Consider the following 25,801-nt stretch of genomic DNA (forward strand, 5'->3'; position numbering starts at 1 on the left):
CGCCCCAGATTTCACCAGTTTCTCCACGAATGTCCTTTTGTCTGTTCCAGGATCCCACGCTGAGCACTAATACATTCAACAAGACCCAGGAAATGTCACAGGATAATTAGTTAATCAAATGCAGACAGTAAAAAGAGCATCCTCTCTAGCTGAGAGAGGTCTCGGCATGTATCTCAGAACCGGTGGGGTCCCCGATGTGCCTGGAGGGATGTGTCTTTGTTCCACAGCGGACAGGGGTAGGACAGGCATTCCAGCTCTCAGAAATGGCCGACAGGGCTCCGTGTGCTAACTGCCCGAGGAGTTTGCAGCTCACGTTGGACACAGGGTAGACGGCTCCAACCACGGACTCTGGGACCAGAGAGGACCGAGAGGTCGAGCGTTTCTGTGCCTGAGAGGAGAGACTTCCCCGCGCCCTGAAGTTACACTGCGTGCACTGCACTCTGGCAGGAGTGCAAAGCCTCCAGATCCGGGCTTATTTCTGAAAGTTATTTCTCAAGTCAAAGGAACGAAAGTAACAAATATTCAGACTTGCTGCTTCTGAGGTGTCTCTTTTCTTTGCCTCTCCAGGGGCCCCTGTGGCCTGGAGGCTGCATGGGGCTGGTGAGCCGGCGCCTGGCAGCCTCAGGGCCCTCCCAGCTCTGGCCTTCTCTACTTGCAGTCAAATGCTCTACCCCTGAGCTATACCCCCTGGCCTTCTCTACTTGGGAAGGCACTGATCTTTGAGCTGGACTCTGCACCTAAGGCAGGCTAGGACCAACATATTAGCATTCCAACTATATTTAACGTGCAATACATTCCAGATTTAGCTCTTCAGCTAGGATAGAATTTTCCTCTTCCCCTGCCCTCACTGTTCCTGCCTCAGAGCCAAGTCTAGGGTGAGGCAAGACAGGTGCCTACGGCGCACAATTGAAGGAGGCCCTTGCACTACTTGAGAATGAACACTGCCCTCAGTGTTGTCCCTGGGGGCCCTTTGCTTGCCTCACCCCAGCCACAGCCTAGTTACCTCCTCCCCATCCACCACTCCACCCCCTGTGGTGTCACCAAGATGATTTAGCACCTACAGAATAAACGGGGCTGACAAACCCCCCACAATTCGAGCCTTCCTCGTTACAACTGATACAGTTTTCAATGTCCCAACCTCCAGCTTTGCAAAAGGACTAAATAAATAGGAACGGTCCACCTGGGGCAGCCCGCTGGTGTGGGCTCCCGTTCAGCAGCTGCCGCGTGGGGACAGCAAATGGGACCCGGGACACAGCCACTTGCTGGGCAGTCCTGGGCCAGGCACCCTCTGCTCTAGCTCACCTATGGAACCTGTACCTGAGGAGTCTGGGGTTTAGAAAGAAAAGAGATTCTGGAACTTCTAAGACTTCTGACTTAGAAATATAAAGTTGGTGAGGAGAAAGAAATGGGAGAGCTGGCGAATGGTCCAGAGAGATCTGCTTGGCAGAAAAGAGCAGAACTTTCCCGAGGGCTGTTTATAACTCTGGCTCACTGGACACACTGGACATCCACACAGGGCTAACAGCTCAGAACTGCCTCCAAACACCTCAGTCCTAATGTTCTCAAATGAAAAATAAAGGAATTTTAATTAGCGAATGGTTCTCAACCCTGACTGCATATGAGCATCACAAGGGGGCTTTAAAAACACAGGTGCCTGAGCCCCCCCTGGGAGGTACTGTCTGACTAGTCAGGCTCAGCCCCGAGTGCCTTTTAAAACCTCCAGGCGGTTCAAACGTGTGGCCCCGCTTGAGAACCTCTGTGACAGGTGAGCTCTAACTCCACCTCTGACATTCTATGATCCTGAGAAATAAGAGGTATCTGTTTTTTTGGAAATTGGAAAGAACCAATTCAGCAGTTCCCATTAAAATGACCACAAGTTTTGACCAAAAAAAAGGTTAAGCTTTTCTAATGAAGTCTCTGACTCCTGAGAGAAGGAAGTCGAGGGAAAGACAACCATGATAACAGGGTGAATGAGTACATTTCCAAGCAGAAACAGCTCCAGGGGGCTCACAGCCACAGTGGCAGCTGAAAAGTCACAATTAAGTGGCTTCACGTGTTCAGAAGCCAGTGGGCCCAGCCCCAGGGATGGCCACGTTGCCCTAATGATTATGCAATGACCCGGCTGCCCCCAAAGTGGGTGCAAGGCCACGAGTCATCAGCGGGCAACCTCAGCTCCGCCTCCTGGTGGGACACCAATGCCAATTAAAGCAGAGGTCACCTGGGTCTGACAAGGATGGTGGCCAGCCTGGGCTTCACTGAGGGCTAAGTGCCCAAGGATGCTGCTGTGCAGTAGCCACTGGGGACTGAGTTCACCAGTCACACGCTAGAGCTCAGTGATTGAAAGGTCCACGAAGACTGGGCAAACGTGGATTTCAGGTCCAAAGTCCCAGGGCAGAAGTCCCTCTGGTACCTCACAGGAGCTTCCCAGGACAGCTGCCCAGTGTATTACAACAGGGCTCTTATCCAGAGCAGAGTTTTTTTATTCTCTTTCTGCCTTTTTTTTTTTTTTTTAACTCTCTTCTGGACTGTCCACGTGGACTGTGGATGCTGAGTGCCCTGAACACGGCGTGATGCTTTGGAACATACCACCAGCTCTTAAAACATCACCAAGAAACTTTCTGGTAGTCTGGTAGTGGAGGTTCTTGACCCCAGCTGCATGCTGGATTTGACTGGTCTGGAGTGGGGTCTGGGTATCAGTATCGTTCTCAGTCTCCCCAGGTGATTCTGACGTGTAACCAACGGTGAGAAGCACGGGACTAAGTCATGCTTTGGCTCAGGTGAGGAGGTGGTGGGATGGATTGGAGGGGGTCATGGCAAGGGTCTCAGGGGAGTCATGGGGAGCTGGAAGAAGACCAAGACATAGAGAGCTGGCAAGTTTTCAGATATCACCCACTGATGCCTTCTAGAGCTCATGCTTTTCACTCACCCATTACCAACAGTGGCTGGGGGCCAAGGGTATCAAGATGTCTAAGACCCAGGTGCTACCCTCAGGCAGCACACAGTCTAGTAGCGGAGACAGACACATAAATTGTGTCTCAGAAGTTGCACAGGGACTGTCTATGTACTCAATTACTAGGCCCCGGAGGGCACCCCAATCTGAGGGTAAGGGGTAGGCTCATGCCATTGCCAAGCATGTAGGGAAGAGGCAAAAGCTAGAATATTCAGTGAGATCTTGGAAGGAGGCCCTCGAACAGGGGAGAGGCAGGAACTTTGTAGCCTTCCTGGCCTTGCCCTTCAGAGCCTGTATCCCAAGAAGCCTGGGAAGTAGGTACATTCATGGCTAGCTTATTGGACAGTCTGGGAGGCACCATTCATGTTGTGTTTTATGAAAACACTGCCTGCTATGCTCTGGGAAAATAGAGGTGTCTAGATGCCAGGCAGAGGGTTCTCTATTTTCCCAGAGCCTTCAGTGGGGTAGGATTAAGGACAGGTCTGTGACCAACCTTTGAGCTGGCATGGTACCCAGACACCAGCATCTCCTGGGGCCAGGGTAGATGCAGCATCCCCCAGAACTCAGGGGGAGTCACTGCCCAATGAGCAGTGGCCCAGAGCAACAAAGTCCCATGCCTGAGACCTCACCCAAAGATCCACTGACAAAAAGACTAGATGGGAGAGGACCCAGAAAGGGGACTTGAGGGCCTGCCACCATCCTGGTGGAGATGAACAGCCAGTCGGATTTGACTTTCAGTATTAAGGTGACCTCATTTGTACACACAACCGAGGGTGAAGTGTGAAGATTAGTTGGGGACACTCAAGTGACACGTGAGATAATAAAGGACTGTGTACGGGCAAGGTGAAACCTAGAGGAGAGTGGTCTCCCTGGGCAAAGGATCAGGAGAATCAGGGAAAGCCTCTCAGTGGCACCCTCTGAGTTGTCTTTTTTTTTTTTTAAGATTTATTTATTTATTTGAGAGAGAGAGAGAAAGAGAGTGGGGGGAGGGGCAGAGAGAGAAGGGAGAGAGAATCCCAAGCAGACTCCATGCTGAGTGCAGAGCCAGACGCGGGGCTCGATTCCACGACCCTGAGATCACAACCTGAGCCAAAACAAAGAGGCTTAACTGACTTCACCACCCAAGAGCCCTGCCCTCTGAGTTGGGTCATAATGGATGAGAGGACCTCAGCCAATTGGACTGAGAAGCAATCCAGATAAGGGACAGCATGCACATAGGCGTATGCGGCAAGAGCCTTCTGTGATCTGGGTACCACCTAGGGTTGGGAGCAGAGACCTGAAGCTAAGAGGCAGGTAGGGCTAAATCAGGATGTAAGCTAAGCGTACACCAGCTTAAAAGTGTGGACTTTGTCTTGTAGTGGATGAGGATCCCCAAATAATTCTAATCAAGCTCATGGTGTCATCTGATGGGTGGAGAGATGGGCCCAGTAGTCAGTCGGGTGGCACTGTTGCAAGTAGGGGAAAGACTTTGAGGAGATCCAGTGATGTTCCTTGCTACCTGTGCCACGTCTGGCTTTTGGAGGAAAGAGAGTGGGTTTCTGTTGAAGCATTGAAGAGCCACTGTGTCTCTATGGCTGTCAGAGGAATTGGCCATGTCTCTGTTGTGTTCTCCACTGTTCCCAACCATAAAACAAAGGGTGTCTTTCAATTTCCAGGCATTGCAAAAACCTTGCCTTCCTTCCCTCTGATTTGAGTTATAAAAAAAACTATCTTGATAGTCAAGGGTAAAACAAAAGGAGCTGGGCTTTGAACTTCAGGGGTCTGCTTCCCACAGAGGAAGTGAGGACTCACTGAGCGAGATCCTCACCCACCTCCCACTAGCTCACTTTGACCTTCCCTTGATGGTCAACCCCATTTCTCTAGACCCCCAGGTGATTCCCATCACTGTTTGAGTCAACCTGCTGCCTCCTTCCCCACAAGAAAGCAGCACAGAGCCCCTGGGTTTGTTGGTTCAACAACCATTTCTGTACTTTATTTGCTCACAGCAAGAAAAAAAAACACAGAACACAAACAACTCTTTGACTGCGAGAAGACACAGACACGCAGACATCATGCTTGTTAAAGTGAGTGTCACAGAGAGGCATTATTTTATTCAACTGGCTTGATTAGTGAGTGCCAGACAGCTATTAGAACAAAAATCATGCTTTTAGGCAACTGTGTCTATTTATGTCATGGTGAGCCTTTGCAGAGAGCCCAGATAATGCTTGTTATCTTGTTATCTTCACCCACACTAGCCAAATGTTTGGGTAAATAAAGATGTTGTATGAAATTCCCCGTCACTTTAACACAAATTGACAGAATGGAACACTATTCTGTTGTGCTCCATTTCATGGCTGGGTGGCTTCCAAGGCCAAGTAAAGGGAAGGAGAGGGTTTCCTGGGGCTAAGGATCCTGCTTAACCTGCCTCCTCCGTGCAGACACACCAGGTCCTCCCCTAAGACCATGGTTCACTGTATATCAGGTCACCTAATCCTTGAGTGGTTGTTAGAATTGTCTGTCTATAACCAGTGTTTTAATCTAAATAGACTTACACACACAAGTCAGAGACCCATAAAAGGGAGTCGGACACACTGGTCCCACTCCTAGCCACCTACTTAGATTGCCTGCCTTTGTTTTCTATCTGGCTCTGACCCCTTGCTCAATTTTGGTATCTAGCCAAAGGCCAAAGACACTTCAGGCTTTGTGCCTTGTTCTTGGGCCCCTGGAGAACATGATCTAATTTTTTCCTTGCTTTTGACTATAAGCACTGGGCATGCACTAACCTCGAAGCTCCCCTGTGACCACACCCCAGCAGGTGAGCACAGGTGAGCCCCTCCACTGAGCAGGTTCTAGTTTCCCACATGGAGGGTTGGACAACAATGGAAGATGAGTCAGCTGTGACTACAGAAAGAGCACTTACTGGACCTTTCCTAGAATCCCATCTTGTTCAGATATCCAACTATAACACAGAGAACCAGAAGTAGCCAGTCAGGCTATATAGACTAAGAAGCCACACTAAGGCAGATCCACTGTTTGAAAAGCAGCTGCAGACATGGTATAAACATGTGCTCTTGCTAAGGGAGACCACGTGCACCTGTTTGTGCCCTTACGTGTAGCTGCCTACGCTGACTTTCATTTTGCAGCTTCATCCACTGGAAGGAGGCCTTCCACCTGCTCCCTTCTAGTCTGCCATCCTAAATCTTCAGAAGGAGCTCATTGATCCACTCTGTAATGTGGCTGCCTCCCCCGCCACCCTTTGATGCAGGTGAGGGCATGGCATGGCATGGCAAGACATGGCAGCCCCCAAAGAAGGAAACTCCCATAATTAATCAGACTAAGTAGGGGTTATCACCCTGTCTTGTTCCTGAGCCCTACCAACCCCAACCCCATTTAACAAAACAAGAATTCTCCTGTTGCATCCCAGCTATGTCAAAAGATAAAGGCTGCAGTCTGTCTTAGATAAGCCACTTGTGGAATCCTTACCAATTATTGCCTTGTAATACAGAGGATCCCTTTTCTATCACTGTATAATGGAGAAAAACAAATGAGCTTCCCAGTCCGCAGAGTTCCTGTGTCTTAGACAAAGACCTTGTTCTGTATTCTGAATGAGGCCGATCCTCAACAAAAGGCAATATGATGGAGAAGTTAAGCTCATAGTTTCTGGAGTTAATTAAGGGCTGAATTCAAACGCCTGCTCCAACACTGATAGCCATGTGACATGCAGCCTCAGTTTTACCATCTATAAATGAAGATAGTTGATAACAACCTCCTGGTGTTGGTATGACGATGCTTGGAGATAATGCATGAAGAGCACCTAGCATGGAACACAGAAGGCTTTTCATGGTGCTGGATAGACTTGGTCTTCAGTGATGTCCCTTTGTAATGTCTTCCCATTCCCCACTGCTGCCTAAGCCTGGGGCATCCAGGGCTCTGTAACCAGGCTTGCTCCCCAACTCTTCCTCTTCCATATGATTTCCCAAGGGGACTTTATGAAATATACACCCCCATATGAATTTAAAATCCTTCACGGATCATTAAAACAGTCAAGACAAAGTTGAACTCTTTATCATGGGCCCCCAAGCCCACTCTCTGTTTGGATCCCGCCTACCTCTCCCACCTCAACTTGTCTATGCCAAGCTCTCACTATGCTAGAACATTTGCAATTGCTCGGATATGCCATGCTCTTTCACTACAATGCATGTCTGCACAAGCTGTCCCCTCTGCCCGCCATACCTTTCCCCTGGCTACCTCCAACTAGCCTAGCTAACTAGTTTCCAAGATTTGTATGATCAGGAGATTCCTGGAGACTCTTGCCAACCCCACCCCCATTCTGTATTAGATATGCTTCACCTGGCTCTATTCAAGTCCTTATCACACTGTATTTACTTATTTGTCTTTGCTATTAAATTCTGAGTTTCTTGAGGGCAAGAGTGCATTTCTGGAACCAAGCACAGAGCTTGGCATGAATGAGACATTCAATAAAGTTCGACTGCCTGAAATGTCGACTTATTTTTGAAACTATGTGTACTGGAAGGGATGATGAAACACACAGTCCCTTCCTCCATGTAACTAAGTGAACCAGTTGGGCATATAACCTATGACCTTGGCCATAACAATTCCATTGTCACTTCAGCTGCTCCACCAGAAAGAGAATCCAGCATTGTGTATACCAGATTTTAAAGTTGGAAACCTACTTACAAAGTCCCCGTTTCTTGTGATTTTGGCCAAAACGCTCAAATTTGTTTTCCTTGCCTACAAACAGAGTTTATAAAACCTAGCTGTAGAGAATAAATGAGACAATGCCTATAAAAGTAAAAGGTACCATTAAAATTCTTTCTATATGGAATTGTTATGGTTACTTTCAGAAAATGGAGAATATCCCAATTTCTAAGCCACAGTTAGTCCTTGTCCCCTAAATATCAAGTCATTTTCTGGTACCAGAAAATGCTAATCATCATCTGTGTTTTTCTCATGTTTGTATTGCATCTCAAATAGAGACTGGGGCATACATTTTACACCCCTCATGACTGTCCGGTGGTACAGAATTCACTGGAGCCTGACTACAATGCAGCACAGTCCTTAGAAGCCATGCTGTGGGACCAGGGCACAGAAAAACTCCTATAGTGAGCTTTTCCCAGCACAGCCAGCAAAAAAAACAACCCTCAGATAAGATATAATCTGTCCTAACACAGATTTCTCCGCTTTCATAGGTCAGCCTCTAGTGAGATGAGTAATAAAACAAAAAAAGCTGAAATTAACTGTGGGAATAAGGGTTGCATTATTCATCTGTAAGGATTATGTATTGGGTTTTAACAATACATATATGAAGCACTGCTAAACTTCTCCCTGCTTATAATTATTAACAAGTTTGCAGAGGGACTCGTGGTAATTATCATCTGGGAATACCACTCAGGGTCCAAATCTCAGAAGGTGCAACTGATTTCTTAGGTCAGGTGACGTGGAGCAAGAATGTCAAAGTGTGCAGTATATAAAGTAATTAATAAGGTAACCATGAGCAATAAGGCCATAAATTCACCTAAGAGATCTGAATGACCCAGCCCAGGAAGGGAGGACCCGCAGCCTGACCAGGATGTGCACATTTCTACCCTTTGCTGTTACTGATGTGCAATGTGTGGTCAGCAGCCCCTCGGTAACCAGCACATGGAACCCAGGGTGTGAACCTGAGGCAGAGGAGAAGTCAGAAAGCCTTTGTTTGTTGCACAGACATTGAAGCAACACTCACTGAACACCTGGCCCAGCAGCAGGTCTGTTAAGATAAGTTCCTGGCCTTAAGGAGTCGTAGATTGGCAACAACACGATAAGGGTAGTTCCAAGTGTGCATGGAGTCCCAGGAGAGCCCAGAGAAAGAAGCAGCTCATTCTTTCTGGGAACACTAGAAAGGATATCTATGAGGATGTGACTTTGAAGCGGAAGTCTTGAGAAGCTCTTCTGGCCAAGAAGTGAGGAGAGGGCATTCCCGGTGAAAGAGAAAAGCGGATGTGTTGAATCCCTGCTCACCAGGAGCCAAAATGGGCCCCTCTGGGGCCTGGGCCAGACAAGCTGGCCATAAACCTCACAGTCAAGCTCAACAAGGAGAGGGGAGAGGCAGAAAGGAGTGCGGGCCAAGACCTGTAGAGAGCCAGGAGGCCATCGCCGACCAAGCCCAGGTCAGCTGACAACAGAGTCAGAGGGTCAGAAGCTGATAGAACAGAGGGAGAGCAGAGAGGGAGAAGAGACCCAGGCTCCTGCAGCCACTTGGTGGGTTGGTCTGGTTTAAAAGTGAAGGACTAGAACAGACAAGTTTCCGGGCACAGAGGTGGGTGTTTAGGGAACAGTGAGTATTCAGCAGAACAGAAACATGAGTTCCTGGAGAAGTGAAGAGGCAGGAGCACAACCCAAAAAGTGGGGCAGAGCCGATCATGACAGGCCTTTCCTGTTAGCTGAGGAATATGGCTCCATTTTGTAGCCCTTGGGAAAACATGGTATCTTAAGCTAGGGAGTGAGATAGAATTATATTTTAGAAAGATCACTCTAGCAGCCCTACGGAAGACAAACCAGAGCAGCCTCTGTTGGAGCGTAGTAAATGCCCTGCCTGTCTCAGAACTTATTTAAAACAAATAAGCATCGGGACGCCTGGGTGGCTCAGATGGTTAAGCGTCTGCCTTCGGCTCAGGTCACAATCCCAGGGTCCTGGGATCGAGTCCCGCATTGGGCTCCTTGCTAGGCGGGAAGCCTGCTTCTCCCTCTGCCGCTGCCTCTCTCTATCTCTCTCTCTGACTCTCATGAATAAATAAAACAAACAAACAAACAAATTAAAACAAAAACCAAATAAGCATCATTTTAGCTGTGTTCTAGAGCTACATTCGAATTCAATGGAAACACCTAGGAATCTGCATTTTTATCTTTCCCTGGTATTTTGGGGGGCACACAACAGTCTACAGCTGTTGCCTGGGCAAGACAAGACAGGGTCTGTACCAAAAAGGAGACTAGTAAAGAAACATGCAAGCGAAGACCCTGTCACACAAAGGGGGTGCACAGTAAGTCTGGGACAGATGAATGAATGAATAGGACAGAAGCAGGTTTTGGAGACTGAAGGGATGAAGAGAGATCAACTCCAAAGTATAAGGAAGAACCATACGACACACAGTGGCTACCCTCCACGGTGAAATAAATATTGCATTTGGGGGAAAAAATTTCATAAGAGCATACTCAACCTCTGTGAATTATTTTCGTAGAATAAAGGCAGACCAAGCTCCACGATACTTAATCCAGTGGTTCTCATCTTGGCTGCATATTAGAGTCACCTGGGGAACTCTTCAAAGTTCTAGGAACCTGGAGCTCACCCCTAGACCAATCACATCCAAATCTTGGAAGGACAGGGTCAGTCCTGGCATCGGTACATTTCCAAAGCTCCCCAAAGGATTTTAATGCACAAGCAGGGTTAGGAATTGATCATCCTTAAAAGTGGCAGACAACTGGGAAAGGAAAAGTGGTTTTATTCCCTCTCCCTAAGCATCATGGAGAATTCAAAATAGTCAAAATGGGAAAACTTAGCGATCTGGGGGGCTACGGACCCAAGGCTGATTTCACGGTATGTAACCCAAGAGATCCAGTTTAATATCCTTGAAAGGCAGTGTGTTTTCCTCTGCACCCAAAGTGCCACGCTTTCAAGAAAGCCCTGTCTTTCCGTTATCCCTATATGGAAACCGGGACACAACAGATGGCTGGAGAATGGATTGTGTCTGCTCAAGTTAGAGCTGCTTTTATTTGCAAGACATCAAATTCGTATCGACTGCGGGGACAGGCTGACATGATTTACTTCTAAGAAAATGGAGGCATCGTGGGCTCTGTCTTTGCTCATTACCATAAGACAGAGTCTCATCTGTGACCAGGACACACTGGATTGCCGATGGTAGAAACTGTACGCAGGGACCACAAGAGGCTGCTCCTGTTCTCAGGGACTAACTGTTGGAGAATCTCCACATCTCCCAGCAGAGAAGCCCGAATTTCAGAGCAGTGAACTTCCCCACCCAGAGTCCCGCTCCTCCAGAGCACTCAGCTAAGTACCAGGGAAACAGCATTTATGTTTATTTTTCACCATTAATTATATATTCCTACATGTACTCTCAAAAATGCAGCATGAGATTTTGACAAGAAAATGCAAAGGGCATAGCGCCTTCATTCTTGAAAGAGATCATCTCCAGAGACATGAAAGCAGCCCCAGCCCATGGCTCCCAAGATCCCTCTCCAGCTCAGCAGCCTGAAATGGGCAGGGAGCCCGCCCGCTGCCTCCTGAGGCTGGTGACAGCGCAAAAGGGAGGGCAGAAGGACATGTGGCGGTGGGAAGAACAGGAAAGCCTGAGCGATGGGTGGCTCTTCCCCCCTACCTGTCAGGAAAAGAGCAGACCCAAGCCAGGTGCCCACTACCCACCCGAACCCGGGAATGCCTCGTGATGTTTCAAACAGGGTCAGTCCTGTGGAATGGGTCTTAGGAACAAACCCTCCACTTCTGAATTCCCAATTTGCAGATGAGAAAACGAGGCCAGAGAAATCACTGACTTGCCCAAGATCGCAGGATGACTCAGTGGTGGTTTTGGCTTCAGGGCTCCTGATTCTCAGGTTCCTCCTCTTGGCCTCGCCAGGAGATCTCAAGCTTGGCTCCACAGGAGAATTACCTAGGGAGCTTTAAAGAAAAAAAATGACCAACCTTACCCCCAGAGATCCTGGTTGTGGGATGGGGTGGGGCCTGGACGTAGTTCCCCAGGTGACGGGCAGTATGCCCAAGAGAGAGGGCCCCTTCACGCTGGTGTAACTTGACTCAGCCATCTGTTGCGATTTGCTCCAGGTTGAGCCCAGCCCTGTGCTTGGGGCCTGAGCCGGGAATATGCAGCAGACTCGGTTCCTGCCCTAAAGCTGCTCAGCATCTGGCAGAAGAGCCTACTGTAAGGTGCTCTTCCAGCAGCGGAGTTGATAAGAGTGATAATAGAAATAGAAATAAGTGATAGCAGTGATTAACTCTGTCTGGGAAGCTCGAGGGAGGCAGTGTTTGAGTCCACCGTAGAGGATGAATAGGAGTTTGCTGAGAGGACAAGAGGCAGAAGGGTTTTCCAGGGGGAGGGAAGAGCATGTGCAAAGTCCTGAAGGCATGAAGTGACATGGCACATTCATAGCTTGGTGTAACCAAAGCAGGGTGCAAGGTGGGAGCAGCGGATACAGAGCTAGAGAGGCAGGCAGAGCTGGATCCCAAAGGGCCTTATGATACAAGTCATTCTAAGGGTTGGGGATTATCCTGAAACGAGGGTGAACCACTGAACTAGGTCATGCAGAAGGACGATAAAGTACAACTTGCATTTTAGGAAAGGAACCCAAACAGTGCTGTGGATGGTGAATGGGAAGGGAAAGATGCCTGAGGCAGAATGACCAGTGGACAGGGAAGGCAGAGAGATGACAAGGGTCTAGGGAGTGGCAACAAGCACTGAGAGCAGAGGACAGATAAGCCCCAGATGCTGACCTCTGCCCTGAGTCACTGCTTTTAGAGGTGGAATTGATAGGATGAGGTGGTTGATTGGCCAAGGAGCCAGGAGGTCTGATTCCAACCCAACCCCTCCCTATTCCTCTTCATATACTGGGAACCGAACGGCCCCCTCCCCCCTGCCTTTGAGCTCGCTGGCCCTTCAGCCTGGGATGACTATCCCTCCTCCACATCCAAAGAGGATATATCCTTTAGGTCTCAAATTGATGCTGCTTCCTTCAAAAATCTGGGTTTTGAATGAAGGAAGGAAGGAAAGAGTAAAGTTCACCAACTTTATTCTATGTGTTCTCAGAAACGGGTCTTCACATTGTGCCTCCTGAGAGGCCTTCCTTCTCGTCTGTGTGGTAGGCTACCATCCTTCACAACTCTGCCCAAGTCATCTGTTCTGGGAAGATGTCTTTGGTATTTACAGACATGGGTTGAGCCCCGTGGCACTTTTGTATTCCTCTGTCAGTAAGTAGAGAATTGTTTCACAGTGTCAGTAATTACTGTTTCCCCTCCCAGGGTAAATAGGCTCATTTGAAAGACAGGGGCCTTGTCTTCTGATTCTGCCTCCTATCCTAACCCAGCACACAGAAAAAAGGTATTTGATAAAAGTTTGTTGAATAGAATGGGTGTCAAGGCCGAACTCATGAAACTAGGGAAACGTGCTATGATGATGATGATGATGATGATGATGATGATGATGATGATAATGATGGGATGCTGGAATCCCCCCTAAGAATAGGACACCTCAACTTTAACTCTCCAGCATCAGGGGACACCGAGGGTGGAGGGTTGCACTGAGGAAGTACACCCATGCATTTTGAACTGGTCTGCAGACCACTTGGAAGACTTCCTAAGGCCACTGCAAGGGCTGGAAGCTGCACTTTGAGAAATGCTTCCAGGGCATTCCCTCTGAGGGAATTAGCCATGGCAGGGAGGGGAAGGTAGAGACAAGACTGCCCTACCCAGGAAAAGTGAGGCTTATCCTTGTCATCTGGGCAACTCTCCCTAGGGCGAGGCCCGCTCCCGGCCTTCTCAAGTAACTAGTATCTTCCAGAAGCACCTCTCCCTTCAGGAATCTCTCTTAGCTGGGTGTTAATGAAGGAACGTCTGACGAACTGATACACTCATGCACCAGTGGTTGCTCACTTAATCCTCCCACAGGTTACCTTTTAAAGTACTGGAAGATTCATAAGCGTTTCAGGTGCTGTAGCAACTTGAAGGGAAAACATGTAGACCTCAGCACGGTCCTCCCGCTCCCCGCCATGAGGGAACTAGGATATTTGAGAGTCGTTCCAGCTGCCCTTGAGTAACGCATCCAGGCAAGGAAGTCCAGATTTTGAGTCTGAGCCGGCACCTTAAGAAAGAGAGCTTGAATCAGCACAGCCGTCAGAACTCTGCTTGAGGGTAGCATTGCCGAAACCAAGAGGAATAATTTTCTCGGGGCATTCTCTCTGAATGCTTGTTCCCCTGTGGCAGCTGTGATGCTCAGGTTAAGGCGAAGTATCCTGGGGCAGCAGGGGAAGGAGGAGGGAGCAAGGAGAATCATGGGAAAGGGGAGGGAAGGGAAGAGCCCCTCCTGGACACACACGTGTCAGTGGGAGATTTACGGGGGGATCTGCTGATACCTGGACAAACCAGCCACATTCCCCCCTGGGAACCTGGGAGCACGTGACCCCATGGCAAAAGTCCCCTTGAGGCTTTGGCTCTGCAGGAAGCTCCTTTCTGTTCTCTAGAAGATGCAGATCCTGCAGGAGAAGACAGACAGGCTGGGCAAGGGCAGGCAGGTGGGGCTGGCCCAGCCCTTCATCACTCCCAGGCAGGTTCAGACTGGAGGGCCCGGCTTCAGGATTGCCATCTGCTTGGCAATGAGGTCTGGGGGAAAGCCGCTGATAGGGAAGCCTCTCTCCCCGGGAGACCGTGGGCTTTAAATGACCCAGAGGAATTGTGGGGTGGAGGCCTGGCTTGACCCCCTGAAAGCCACTGCCAAGAACGCATGCGGTGAAATCATCCCGAGGGTAGGTTAAAAAGAAGTTAGTCTGAGTGCAGAATGCGATGCCCACATCCGGGGTGTCTCTTATAGCACCTGTTGCTCGGATGGGTAGATGTGTTCTTGAGGAGAATGCTTGGAAGCCTCCAGAATTTGTTTTCCTTCAGGCTGCCCGACCTGATACTATTCTTTAAGGCCAGCTTCTTTCTGTCCCAGACCTTAAGTTCACCCTCCAGCATGACTGGGTTGGGGCCTCCATAGACACCATTTAATTTCCCGCGAAAAACATCAGCCATCCCTTCAGACTGTACTTCTTCCACTCTGATTTTGGAAGGACTTTCTTACCCTGTCTCTCCAGAGCTAGCTGTAGAATTTCCCAACCTCCACATGAAGTCCTGGCAGACTCCAGCCTTAAACATTCTGAGTCTACATAAAGCCTGGCCTGCAGCCTGCCACCACGGGAGGATTGAGGATGGATCTAAGGTCCCATCCAGCAGATCTTCCCTTCTCTCGGTCCATCCAACAGAAAGACCATTTTCCAAATGGCCTTGAAGGCTTCCCCTAGTGCTTCCTTCTGGATTGACCTGGCAGACATTAACTAAACTCCCATTTTGTGCCAGGCACTTTAGCAGGCCCTGGGAATGCACAAAGAGTCAGATGACTAGAGAGAGGAGATAGCAAGCCAGAAGGTCCATTTCCCTGACGAGAGTAGAGGACTGACCGAGGAGTCTGACATTGACCCTATGAGACAGGATTAACTGGAAGCTCTCAAATTAATACACATCATCAGATTTCTCTAGGCTTCACTTGCTGCCTCCACTGCAGTCAGCCTTGTAGGTGTGGCCCCAGTGACAACTAAGCCAAAATGTGTTGCAATTTCTTCTTAGCCCATACACATCTTTGAGCCTGGGAAAGCAGGTGTGTAAGAGGAATGCCTCCGTGCATTCTTCGTGTAACTAGCAGTGCCACCATCTTGGTTCATTCATCCGTCCGAAGCCTGCAACTGCAGTCTTCATGACCTGTCCTCTCCCCGCAGAAAGGGTTAGGAATAACAACTGTTCCAAAACCAGACTGAAGGGCTGGGCCCACTGTTGAGGGTTTCCAAACCAATGCAGCTCCAGCCATCCTGCAGCTGTGCCTTTAAGAGAATGGATGCAGGCAGCTGAGCTCATCTTTTATGAGCTCATCTTGCAGAAGGTGTGGTCTCTTCTTCCTACTATTTTTCTTGTGCTGCCAGAGTCTGAAGACTTAGAGGAATGACTACAAAACGTCTCACCTTCGCTTTCGCCCATGAAACACAAAAATACTGCAGCAAACATCAAAGTCTGAAGGGTCATTGTATTCGGAGGGAGTGTAACAAACAGGCATTTTACTCCTGTGCCTTAATTTGGTTCTAGTCCTCGGGTCCTAACGCCCTGGCTTCGGACACCTATTCTGGGCAGTTCCAGACACTAACAATAGCCATTCATCAGTAGTGTTTGAACTATAGATCTTTATCCACTGCTCTTGACTGTGACTGTGTCTGCAATAATGAAGAATTAGGCCAGCAAGTGCTAATCCTCAGAACTTGGTCTCAGACCCAGTTGTAAATATCAATTCTGCTTCTACGAGCAATGTGATCCTGGGCAAGTTACTTAATTTCTCCGAGTCTCAGTTTTCTCATCTGTAGAATGAAGTTAATAGTACTTACCTCATATAACCGATGTGACAATTGAATGAGAGAGCATATGTAAAGAGTGTCGTTCATGGGTGGCATAGAACCATTACTTGACAAACGGCCCACGAATGCGCTGTTGGTCTGGCGTAGGAGGGGCACAATATCCCTTTATCTATTGACCAGGATGATCGAGAAAGGAACAATTTTGCTTGTTAAGATTCTCACACCTCTTCCTCCTCAATTTAGCCCTTCACTCTCTCTTGATTGTCTACCTGCTGCTCCCACCAAAATGTCAAAGCTCTTTGAGGACACAGATTATGCCCCAGCAGAGTCTACATTTTTAGATAGTTAATAAACATTTGTGCATGGATACATGGATATCTTTTTCAACTGACTAGCTGAATATGACTTCTGCTGGGTATCAGTTCCCAGGAAATATAGAGTCTAAGATGGGAGAGACATGGGTTTAATATTTACTGATTTCCCATACCCGCTGCCAATTGCTTTTAAAGGTATTAAATCCAAAATCTTGCTGCTTTGCATAACTGGATTAGATTGCATATAGGAATTTTGCATAGCAAAAAAGATACATCACACGATTTGCATCTCAATTTCTAGTCCTTTCAAAAAGGCTCTTAAAAACCACATAGTCCCCCAGCAATAATCATGTGTAAGGCAAAGAAATTAAGAACTTGGGCTGGGAAGACATTAAATTAGTCTCTGGAATGTAGTAAAAGACATAGCCAGGGGTGTATTCTTTCCCTGGACTTCTTTCTGGCCCCTGCCACAGACTCTGAGCAGAGCAAGCACTCATGGGGAAGGTTCCTCTTGGATAATGAGAGAAAATACATTAAAATCTTGTTACAAATTGCTGCTTGGTACTTTGGATTTATTATACTGTAGGTCAGATCGTGTTCCCATGCACGGCGGTGTGTAAAAAGCATCACTCCTGATAACAACAAAAACCTACAATATAGAGTTTCTAAGGCACAGAGTCCCTTAGTAATAAAAAGCTGCAAGACCCAATAACCCAACAGTTCTCTTTATCTCCTTTTATCGGCATTCCAGGGAAATCTACTGTGCTTCTTCCTTCCAGTCTCTTAGGAATCACGGTGAATAATGAATGCTTGGGGAAGGTGGGAGGGTGGAGTGGATGGAGGGTGGATGAAAACGAGAGGGTTATTATAGCCCAGGGTGGTTGTATTAAAAAGAGGAGTCTGGTCTGGTCAGAAAGGAGGCAAAAGGCTCAGCCTGTCTTGTAAGGACTCTGAGGGAATCAGAATTCCAGATAGAGAATCCAGAGTAGTAGGGCTTGGTTTGTTTATATTTGTTCTAATAGAGCAGTAAGACGGGGCACAGTTTCTCTATGCCATGTGTAGATTTACTACTTGGGGAGGAAAGACTCTGATACAAAGATGGGACTTCGTCTCTCATCAGGAAGGGGAGCTGCCTTCGGTAAAGCCCCAAAGCCTATAAACAAGGTTTTGCCTGCCAAGTGAGCAGGACTGGGTGGTTGCCGGTCCCATTTTCAGAAGTCATTTCCTCCAGGGAGCCCTGCCCAGCTGAGCGCATTCAGCTTGGCAGCCCAGGGCACCCTAGGAAGCTCCTAACTTCCATGCACCAGAGCATGAGGCACCCACACGGCCCAGAGTTTCCCTTCAGATGTTCGGCCCATAGTCCTCACAATTAAGCTTGTTTCTGACAAGTGTTCTCAGAGGGGAGGAGGGGAGGATGGGAGAGTACAGCCATGGGAAACACCCCTATAGTAATAACTGATCCCCTTACCAAGTCTCTCGCTCCCTTCAGGCCCCCCTCTTAGTGAAGCCTTCTTGGATATGCTAATTAAATATACAATTTTCCCAGCCCCTCCGCCCAGCACCCCCTAGCTCCTGTCCTGCTTTATTTTTCTCCACTGAGTTTATTACCTTTTGACATTATTTTTTATTTATGTGTATACTGTCTCTCCCACTAGGTTGTAAGCTACCAGAAGGCAGGATTTTTGTCTCCCTTGTTCACTGGATTCCCAGTACCTAGAACAGTGGGTGGCACAGGGCATACACCCCATAAACATATTTGTTTGAATCAAGGCCTACGGATGGCCAAGTGCTTTGCATTGATCACAGCCCCCAAGCCAACCTTACCAGTGAATGTTGGTCTCTCCCAGAAGGTGTTTTAACAGCCACTGTGTTAGTGGGAAGAGTCACTCTGTCTGATTAAAAGTCTCAGAATAAGTGCTGTTTTCTTCTGTTTCTTAAGTCCAAATTGGTAAAAAAAAAAAAAAAAAGCCAGACCCTGCTCTCCTCCTCTTTCTCTCAGACTTGATTCTGTGAAGGAGTCAGTCTTGGCCTGAAGCTTGATCTCCCTGGAAAATGGTTGGCACCCCACTTTCTTACTTTCACTGGGAGAGGTGGCTCAAGAAGTCATGGTTCTTAGCTGAACAACAGAAATCCAAACTGGCTAATTTAAGTAGAAAAGATATTTATCAAAGAATGTTAGGCAGTTTGCAGACTCTCTGGGAGGGCTAGAGAAACAAGCTGAAAGCAGCTAGAACAACACCCTAAATCACACCATAAAAGTGGTCCCAGAGAGACCCCCCTTTTTGCCACTCCTGTGTTCAGACACTCCAGCTCACCCTGCCCCTCCCCCCCATCAGCATTCCCAGTAGGGGCACGGACGCTGCCCTGGGCATCTCATCCACACTACCTGAGAAAGGTAGTGGCTGCTGCCACTCTCACTTAAATGGGTTCACACAGCACTTGCTCCTTACATAATCAACTTCAGAGCGTGCAGGGAGGGTGTCCTACTGGCGAAACCTGGCTCCAATGCTGGCTCCTTGGCAGCAAGGGAGCCTGGGAAAGCACGTGTCTGATCTCCTGTGAAGTGATCAAAAAAGTACGACAAATGTCTACTTCGTTGATATACTTGGTTCTCCTGGCCAAATGCCCTCTCACTAGCACTTACTAGTTACTAGTTACTTACTGCAACATTAATTTCTAAGAGTGAAATCTTACAGCCCCCTTTTCACATGAGAAGATGGACTTAGGTTCAGAGACTCATCCAAGGTCACACGGTTCAGTAAACTCAGATTAAATATTCAAACTCCCACACCACACTGACTCGGCTGCACTTCACTGCCTTCGTCCATCGGTTGCCCCTGCTTTTCTATTCTTTATTATCTATGTCCTCGTGTATGTTTCCTTTTGGTCCCATCTCCCCTGTTACTTGATAGATTCCTAGTCTTCTTTCCTTCTCCCCTCAACCCATTGACTAAAGCTAGGAGGGACCCCAGAGGTCTGCAGCAGACGCTGGTGCTTACCCCATCCAACAGCCATTCACCTCCTTCCCTTGCGGACAGAGGTGGGCTTTGTCCAAGAGACACTGGGCGGGGCCTCCAGAGTGATGCTGATTGGTCTAAGGGTGAGCATGTGACCCAGCTCTGGCCAACGAGATGTAAGGAGTAACCTGTCAAGGAGCTTCCGGGGCTCCCGGATAATAGCCGTGGAAGAGTAGCGCCTTTCTGCTCCCTTTCTTCCAGCTTGTAACTGATTCTGGAAGGACAGGGTGACACTAACTGCCCCACTGGGAATGCTGGAGTAAAGCCGCTCCAACTTGGCACAGTGTGTGTGCACGTTCCTTAATGCTCTAGTGCCCACCTGTACGGTTGACTCTCAGTTAACCTGCTCCTTCTCCCCACCCATCCACGAGTTCCGGCAGCAATTCCTCTCAGTCCTCACCTCACCAGCCTCCCGTGTGCTTCTCCTTTGGTCCTCCATCACCTCTGATTCCCGGACCACCTTAGCACCCCCTGCCGCAAGGTACCCGCCCTGCTTTCACAGGCTGGGTTCCACTTCTCTGGTGCCTGGCCTCATACTCTACCCTTGGCTCTACCAAGTCCTCTTCTCTAGGAACCTTGACTTCAAAGTGAGCAAAGTTTCCCTCACACCTAGAGGGAGGCGGCGGTTGCACAACATTGTAGACGCAATAAATAAAGCACACTGAATTGTGTGCTTTAAAATAGTTCGTCGAGGGCGCCTGGGTGGCTCAGTCGGTTAAGCGACTGCCTTCGGCTCAGGTCATGATCCTGGAGTCCCGGGATCGAGTCCCACATCGGGCTCCCTGCTCAGCAGGGGGTCTGCTTCTCCCTCTGACCCTCCCCCTCTCATGTGCTCTCTCTCATTCTCTCTCTCTGAAAGAAAGAAATAAAATCTTCAAAAAAAATAAAATAAAATAGTTCGTTGAATTTACGTGAATTTCCGCTCAAAAAAAAAAAAAATCCCTTCACTCTAAACCTGTTTTGCTCACTCTATTTTTTTTTTAAGATTTTTTTTTTCTTATTTGACAGATACAGCGAGAGAGGGAACACAAGCAGAGGGAGTGGGAGAGGGAGAAGCAGGCTTCCCGTAGAGCGGGGAGCCCGATGTGGGGCTTGATCCCAGGACCCTGGGACTATGACCTGAGCCGAAGGCAGACGCTTAACGACTGAGCCACGCAGGCGCCCCCTCACTCCATTCTCTTGCTACTAGCCTTCATCAAATTTGGCCCTCCCTTGAAAGAACGCACCATATCTCCTGATAGGTCTTATCCCCCATTTCATCTGCCACCTTTCCCTACTCAATAGAAATCCTTAATATGAAGTCCATGAACACCCAAAGAGGGCTGTGAACTCCCTAAAAATATTTGCAAAACTTTAAACATTATACATGAAATTACAAATATTTTAAAGGGGACTGTGATCTCCAAAAATATTAATGTAAAACACATGTTAAAAAAGAGGAGGAAATTGATGTATACAAATATACATCTAGAGAGAGAAAGAAAGAGGATATCTTCAGCAGCGGTTCACAGACTTCAGCATGCACCAGAATCACCAAGAGGGTTTATTAAAACACAGATTTCTGGGCCTCCCCCCTCCCCACACACAAACTTTCTTCTTCTTCGGTAAGTTTGGGGTGGGGTCTGAGAATTTGCATTTCTAACAAGTTCCAGGTGATTATTTTGCTGCTTGTCCAGGGACCAAGGCTGTTGTGAGATACATAAAAACTGTTAATGATTGCCTCTAGGGAGAGGGAACCTTGTTGGCTAAGGGAGCGAGTGGAAGGTGTTCTCACTGTGCACCCTTTTGTATCTTTTGAATTTCTGTCTATGTGAGTATATTACCTACTCAGAAACAAACTTGAGAATGAAAAAAAAAAAAAGAGAGACCATCCCTACCTTAAACTCACTACCCTCACCCACATGACAAGAGAGAGTTTTCTTTAAATAACTAGAGACTCTTCTAGAAGGTCACCACCCTCTCCCTCTTTCTCCCTTTGCTTCTCATTTCTATGCTGTACATCCACTCAATGTTACTTTATTCAAATAATCCCTGCTGCTGGGTACCAGAGCACATTCCCACCTTCCAAGAGGAATCCTACTTGTGTTCAAATAGCTAAAAAACACAATGACGAATTCAGTTGTCTGTCTAAGAAAATAAAACAATCATGAAATACTGTTTTCTGCCAATCAAATTAAAAGTTATTAGATATCCAAAATATGTTGGCAGGCACGAGGGAACACAGACTTTTTTGCACTACTGGTAGAAACAAAAATTGGATCATCTCTAGAAGGCAATCTGGCCTTTAAAAATGTGCACAGCCTTTGACCTAATTAATTCTACTTATAGAAATAAATCCTAAGGAAGCAGCAAGAGATGCATAAAAGCGTTTATAATTAAGGATGTTCATCTCAGCATGAAAAACCAGAAAAAAATTCAATGTCAAACAGTGTTTATTAAATATACTGTGCCAGATTTATCATGGAACGTAATATAACTATAAAAAATCATATTGTACAAAGGTACTTAATGACATGGAAATGTGCTCATGTTGTATTATCAGGTGAGAGAATGTAAATCAGGTGACAAAACAGCACTGTGATATGATGCAATATCTTTAGAAAATTATGAATATCAGATGACTTGAAGGATCTGTTCTACAGTATTTAATAGTGGTTATCTCTGGCTGGAGTGATCATAGGTGGATTTTTTCATTTTATTTTCATTGTGCTCATTAGTATTTTCCAACTTTCCACACTGAGTGTATATTGCTTTTATTAAAAACAAAAACAAAAAACGGGGGAGGGGAGCTTGTGTTGACAAAAATTATGCTTCCTCATAGGAGGGCAATCAAGACCGGTCAGATACGAGGCCTCTGAAGGAGAGTCCTCAGGGAATGCTGTCAACTGCCCATCCTGAGACACCACTCCCTTGGGTTGGGCAAGCTCCTGGCAACCAGGGACTCGTGGGGGCCAGAGCTTTTCACTCTGATCTCCATTTCTGCTGCTGCTTATCAGGACAGCACCCACGGGTGCCCAGCCCCTGGCCAAAGCCCTAGTAAAGCCTGCAGTATACAAATCCACCCAAACCACTGGCTGAGAACAAAACATGGGTGCACATCCTAAGGGAAGGAGCATGTGTCCTGACCTGCGTGGAATGCTGGGTGGTTTGTGGTTAACCACACCTCCCAAGGAGGGCTGGCTTGAGGCCAGGCGAGGCTGGAGCGTGGGAGCCAGCCATGGGAGTGAGAAAAAAGAAAGTGTAGTAATCAAGACAGAGACTTAAGTTGGAACAGTGTAGGAGTTAACAGAGATTAAGACTGATTTAGGCTGACTTTGAAGAAGAACCAGTTTTTCCACCAGGGAACTGGACTTTTCTAGGGCTTGTAGCTCCCTGCTCACACAGAGCCATTGTTTAAAACACCACCACCAAAAACCTCATGGTGATTCTAAGAAAATGCCCAATCTGAAGAATATACCTATGGCTCAGGTCTCCTGGGGACTTTTTAATATGTGCAAAGCCTCTAACATTATTCTTCACAGCCATCTTCCAGGGTAGACTAGCCAGAGCATGGTCCCCAGACTTTAAAAAAAGAGAAAACAGCTGAGGAATTGAAGTCAAGTTTCCACAACTCGACCATGTTGAGAAACAACGCTATAGGATCTATCATGTTGGTTAGTTTACTGTTCAAGAAAAGTTTTCCAAACTCTGTGAACTTTCATGTGGCTATATATATATATATATATATATATATATATGGCAAGGATTAAAGCTGTGACTTAGTAGAAGGAGCACAGGATGTAGAGGAACCATCCAGCTCTGCAACCAACCAGCCAACCACCACACGAGTCTGAGTGCTAGCCCCGCACTCGAGTCAGTTAACCTCTCTGAGCCGTGATTTCTTTGTATGTAAAGCAGAGAAGTTCACCCCTCCAAGAAATATTTATTGAGCACCTACTATAGGTCAGACCCTGTGCTAGGCACTAGGGACCCAGTCATGAGCCGGCTCCCATCAGTCATAGGGATTAAATGGTGTTATGGCCACAGTCTGTCTTTGGACGCTGCAAGGTAAAAATGCTTTTTACATTTTTGAATTAGTGAGATAATTAAAAGGAGGATATTTTGTAACTTGTAAAAAAATTATATAAAATTCCAATTTCAGTGTCCACAAATAAAATTTCATTGGAACACAGTCCCATTCATGAGCTGACATAGTGTCCAGAGGCTACCTCCACGCTCCAACGGCAGAGCTGAGCAGCTGTCACAGAGACGGGGACAAGCCACAAATCTGCAAATATTTACTATCTGACTCTTTACCAAAAAAAAGAAAAAAAATGTGCAGACCCTTGGACTAAAGGGAAAAAAAACAAGATGATTACAGACTGCGAAAAGCTCTATGAAACTAAAAGAGGGAAGGAATTTGTCAAAGCTGTTAAGGCGAAAATTAAAATGCTCCGTGGCTTTATCTAGCATTTTGTAGCATCAGAGTGTTTCTAGGTCTCACTGAGCTGCGGGTACCCACCGGGTGAAGGAACAGGTGCATCCGGAGCGTCAGTGGCTCCCGCCTCCACCTACGGGAGGCAGGCCCTCTAGCCCCACCCAAGACGCGCTGGTGTTCCGGAGTCTTCGAGGGAGACTCGTATGTTCTCGGGCTGCCCTCTGGGAATACACCTGTATTCTTGCCAGAGGCGCTGCTTCCGTGACACCAAAGGTGCAGGGACCAACATGCGGCTATGCTTTCTGCTCTCCTCACCCGCGAGAGAGATGCCGTGCTGCGCAGGGGCATGAGGACAACGCCCCTCCTCCACTCGGTGTCCCTGGGAGTTGACTTTCAACCCAGAGCACACAGCTAGGGCCTCTGTGTCCCTGAGACCCTGTGAAAAAGGCTCCTTCGGTCCCTGCCTGCTGCCGGTCCCCCTGGCCTGGGAGATGATGCCAGAACTCTCGTCCTTCCCCTCCCCCTCTCCCTCCCCCTCTCCCTCCCCCTCCCCCTCCGCCACGCCAACCCTCTCCCCCCCGCCCCCGCCCGGACCTGTATTGAAGCATGAATACAGGTGTCCTTCGGTTTTACAACCTGTATGAGCTCTGTGGTATACACATGGTGTTTCCTAAGCCGGCTCCCGGCAGCGCCCCACCCCTGCACTTGCTCCTACAAGTCCGTGGCACGCGAGTTCGGAAGTGGCCGCAGCCTCCCTGGGTTCCCCGGTGGGCGGTGCGACGCGCGGGGCAGCTCTGGTAGTCGTCGGCGCCAAGCCAGTCGGGGGCCCAGGGCGCCCGGCGGGGGGGGCACCGCGGGGCAGGAGCACGGCCTGCAAGGGAGGCTCCCGCCTCTGGTTGCCTGTGGGGGCCACGCTGGCCTCCCTAACTGTCATCCTCCCCGACTCCGGCCTGCCCCTGTCCCATGGGCTGAACCCTGTCCCTGACTCCTCAGCCCAGCAAGTCCCATCGGCACCGGCTCTGCCGGCGACACCTTGCCGGGAAGGGTCCAGTGCCCCAGGTCCGTGGACCTCCTGCCACCAAGGCTCCACCAGCCAGGGCCCGCACAGCATTTCTCCACCTTGCCTGCGCTCGCCGTGCCCGCTGCATGTCGCCTGCGAGGTGTTCAGACTGGGTCAGCATCCTTAACTCTCCCCTCCCCACCCATGCTTGGGCTTCCTGCCCCACCCCCCATCTTTAAGGAGTATCCTCGGCTCCCCTCTTTGGCCCAGAAACTCTCACCGGCTTGCGTGAGATTGGGGTTCCGTCTAATTCTGGCCTTTTCCAGGCTGGCTTCCTTCCCTTACCCCGAAGGGCCCGTGCCACCGACGTCCCAGCGTGGCTGGGGGCCCAAACCCACCTAACAGTGACGGCAGCTGGGGTCAGGGCTTGGTTTCAAGCTCTAGCAGAGCAGAACGAAAGGTGGGGAGACAGGTGGAAAAGGCAACTAGTAGTAACACACGTCACACTGTCTCTGAGGTGGGCTCAAAAACTGGGGCGGGCCCAGCTTAATGGGAAAACGCAGCCATTTTCCTTTGGGAAAAGGCAAAGACTCGGGTGGTGGGGACGACAGAGGGTGAGGGCGGGGGTTGACAGAGCACAGACCTGCTCCCTCAGCGGGGGCTGGTGGTGAGTTTCTTTTTTGAGGAAAGGCAACTTCTACATTTGTTTCTGTACCTTTAAGAAAGAGAGACAAAGGGACAGAGGGAAATGTGCACTTGCAGGACTCTCAGGCGATTAGCCAAATCCCCCTGGCTTCTCTGCCCTATTTCCAAGCGTGTGGATAGATCCAATTCCTCGCTTGTTCCTCTGTCCCTCCTAATCCAGGATATGATTATATGAAGTAGATTAAAGGTGTCTGTGACCAGTGTAGGGCCTGCTGCACCTCAGGGACAGGTTTTGCAAGAGTCTGTCTTCAT

The 25,801-nt window shown here is 48.4% G+C and overlaps 1 long non-coding RNA gene across 1 annotated transcript in view; it reads right to left on the reverse strand.

Annotated features, from left to right (window-relative positions):
- Positions 1-25,069, reverse strand: part of LOC135361730 (uncharacterized) — a 51,412-nt gene extending 26,343 nt beyond the window's left edge. The window contains exons 1-3 of the long non-coding RNA XR_010405527.1: positions 24,439-25,069; positions 13,616-13,803; positions 11,489-11,612 (exon numbers count right to left, since the gene is read on the reverse strand). This is a non-coding gene — a long non-coding RNA (uncharacterized LOC135361730). The remainder of the gene's footprint in view (positions 1-11,488; positions 11,613-13,615; positions 13,804-24,438) is intronic.
- Between the last annotated feature and the right edge of the window lie 732 nt (positions 25,070-25,801).

Source organism: Mirounga angustirostris, unplaced genomic scaffold (assembly GCF_029215605.1).
Source record: "Mirounga angustirostris isolate CCGP_5_RB_7025 unplaced genomic scaffold, mMirAng1.0.hap1 SCAF_10, whole genome shotgun sequence".
Lineage (NCBI taxonomy): Eukaryota > Metazoa > Chordata > Mammalia > Carnivora > Phocidae > Mirounga > Mirounga angustirostris.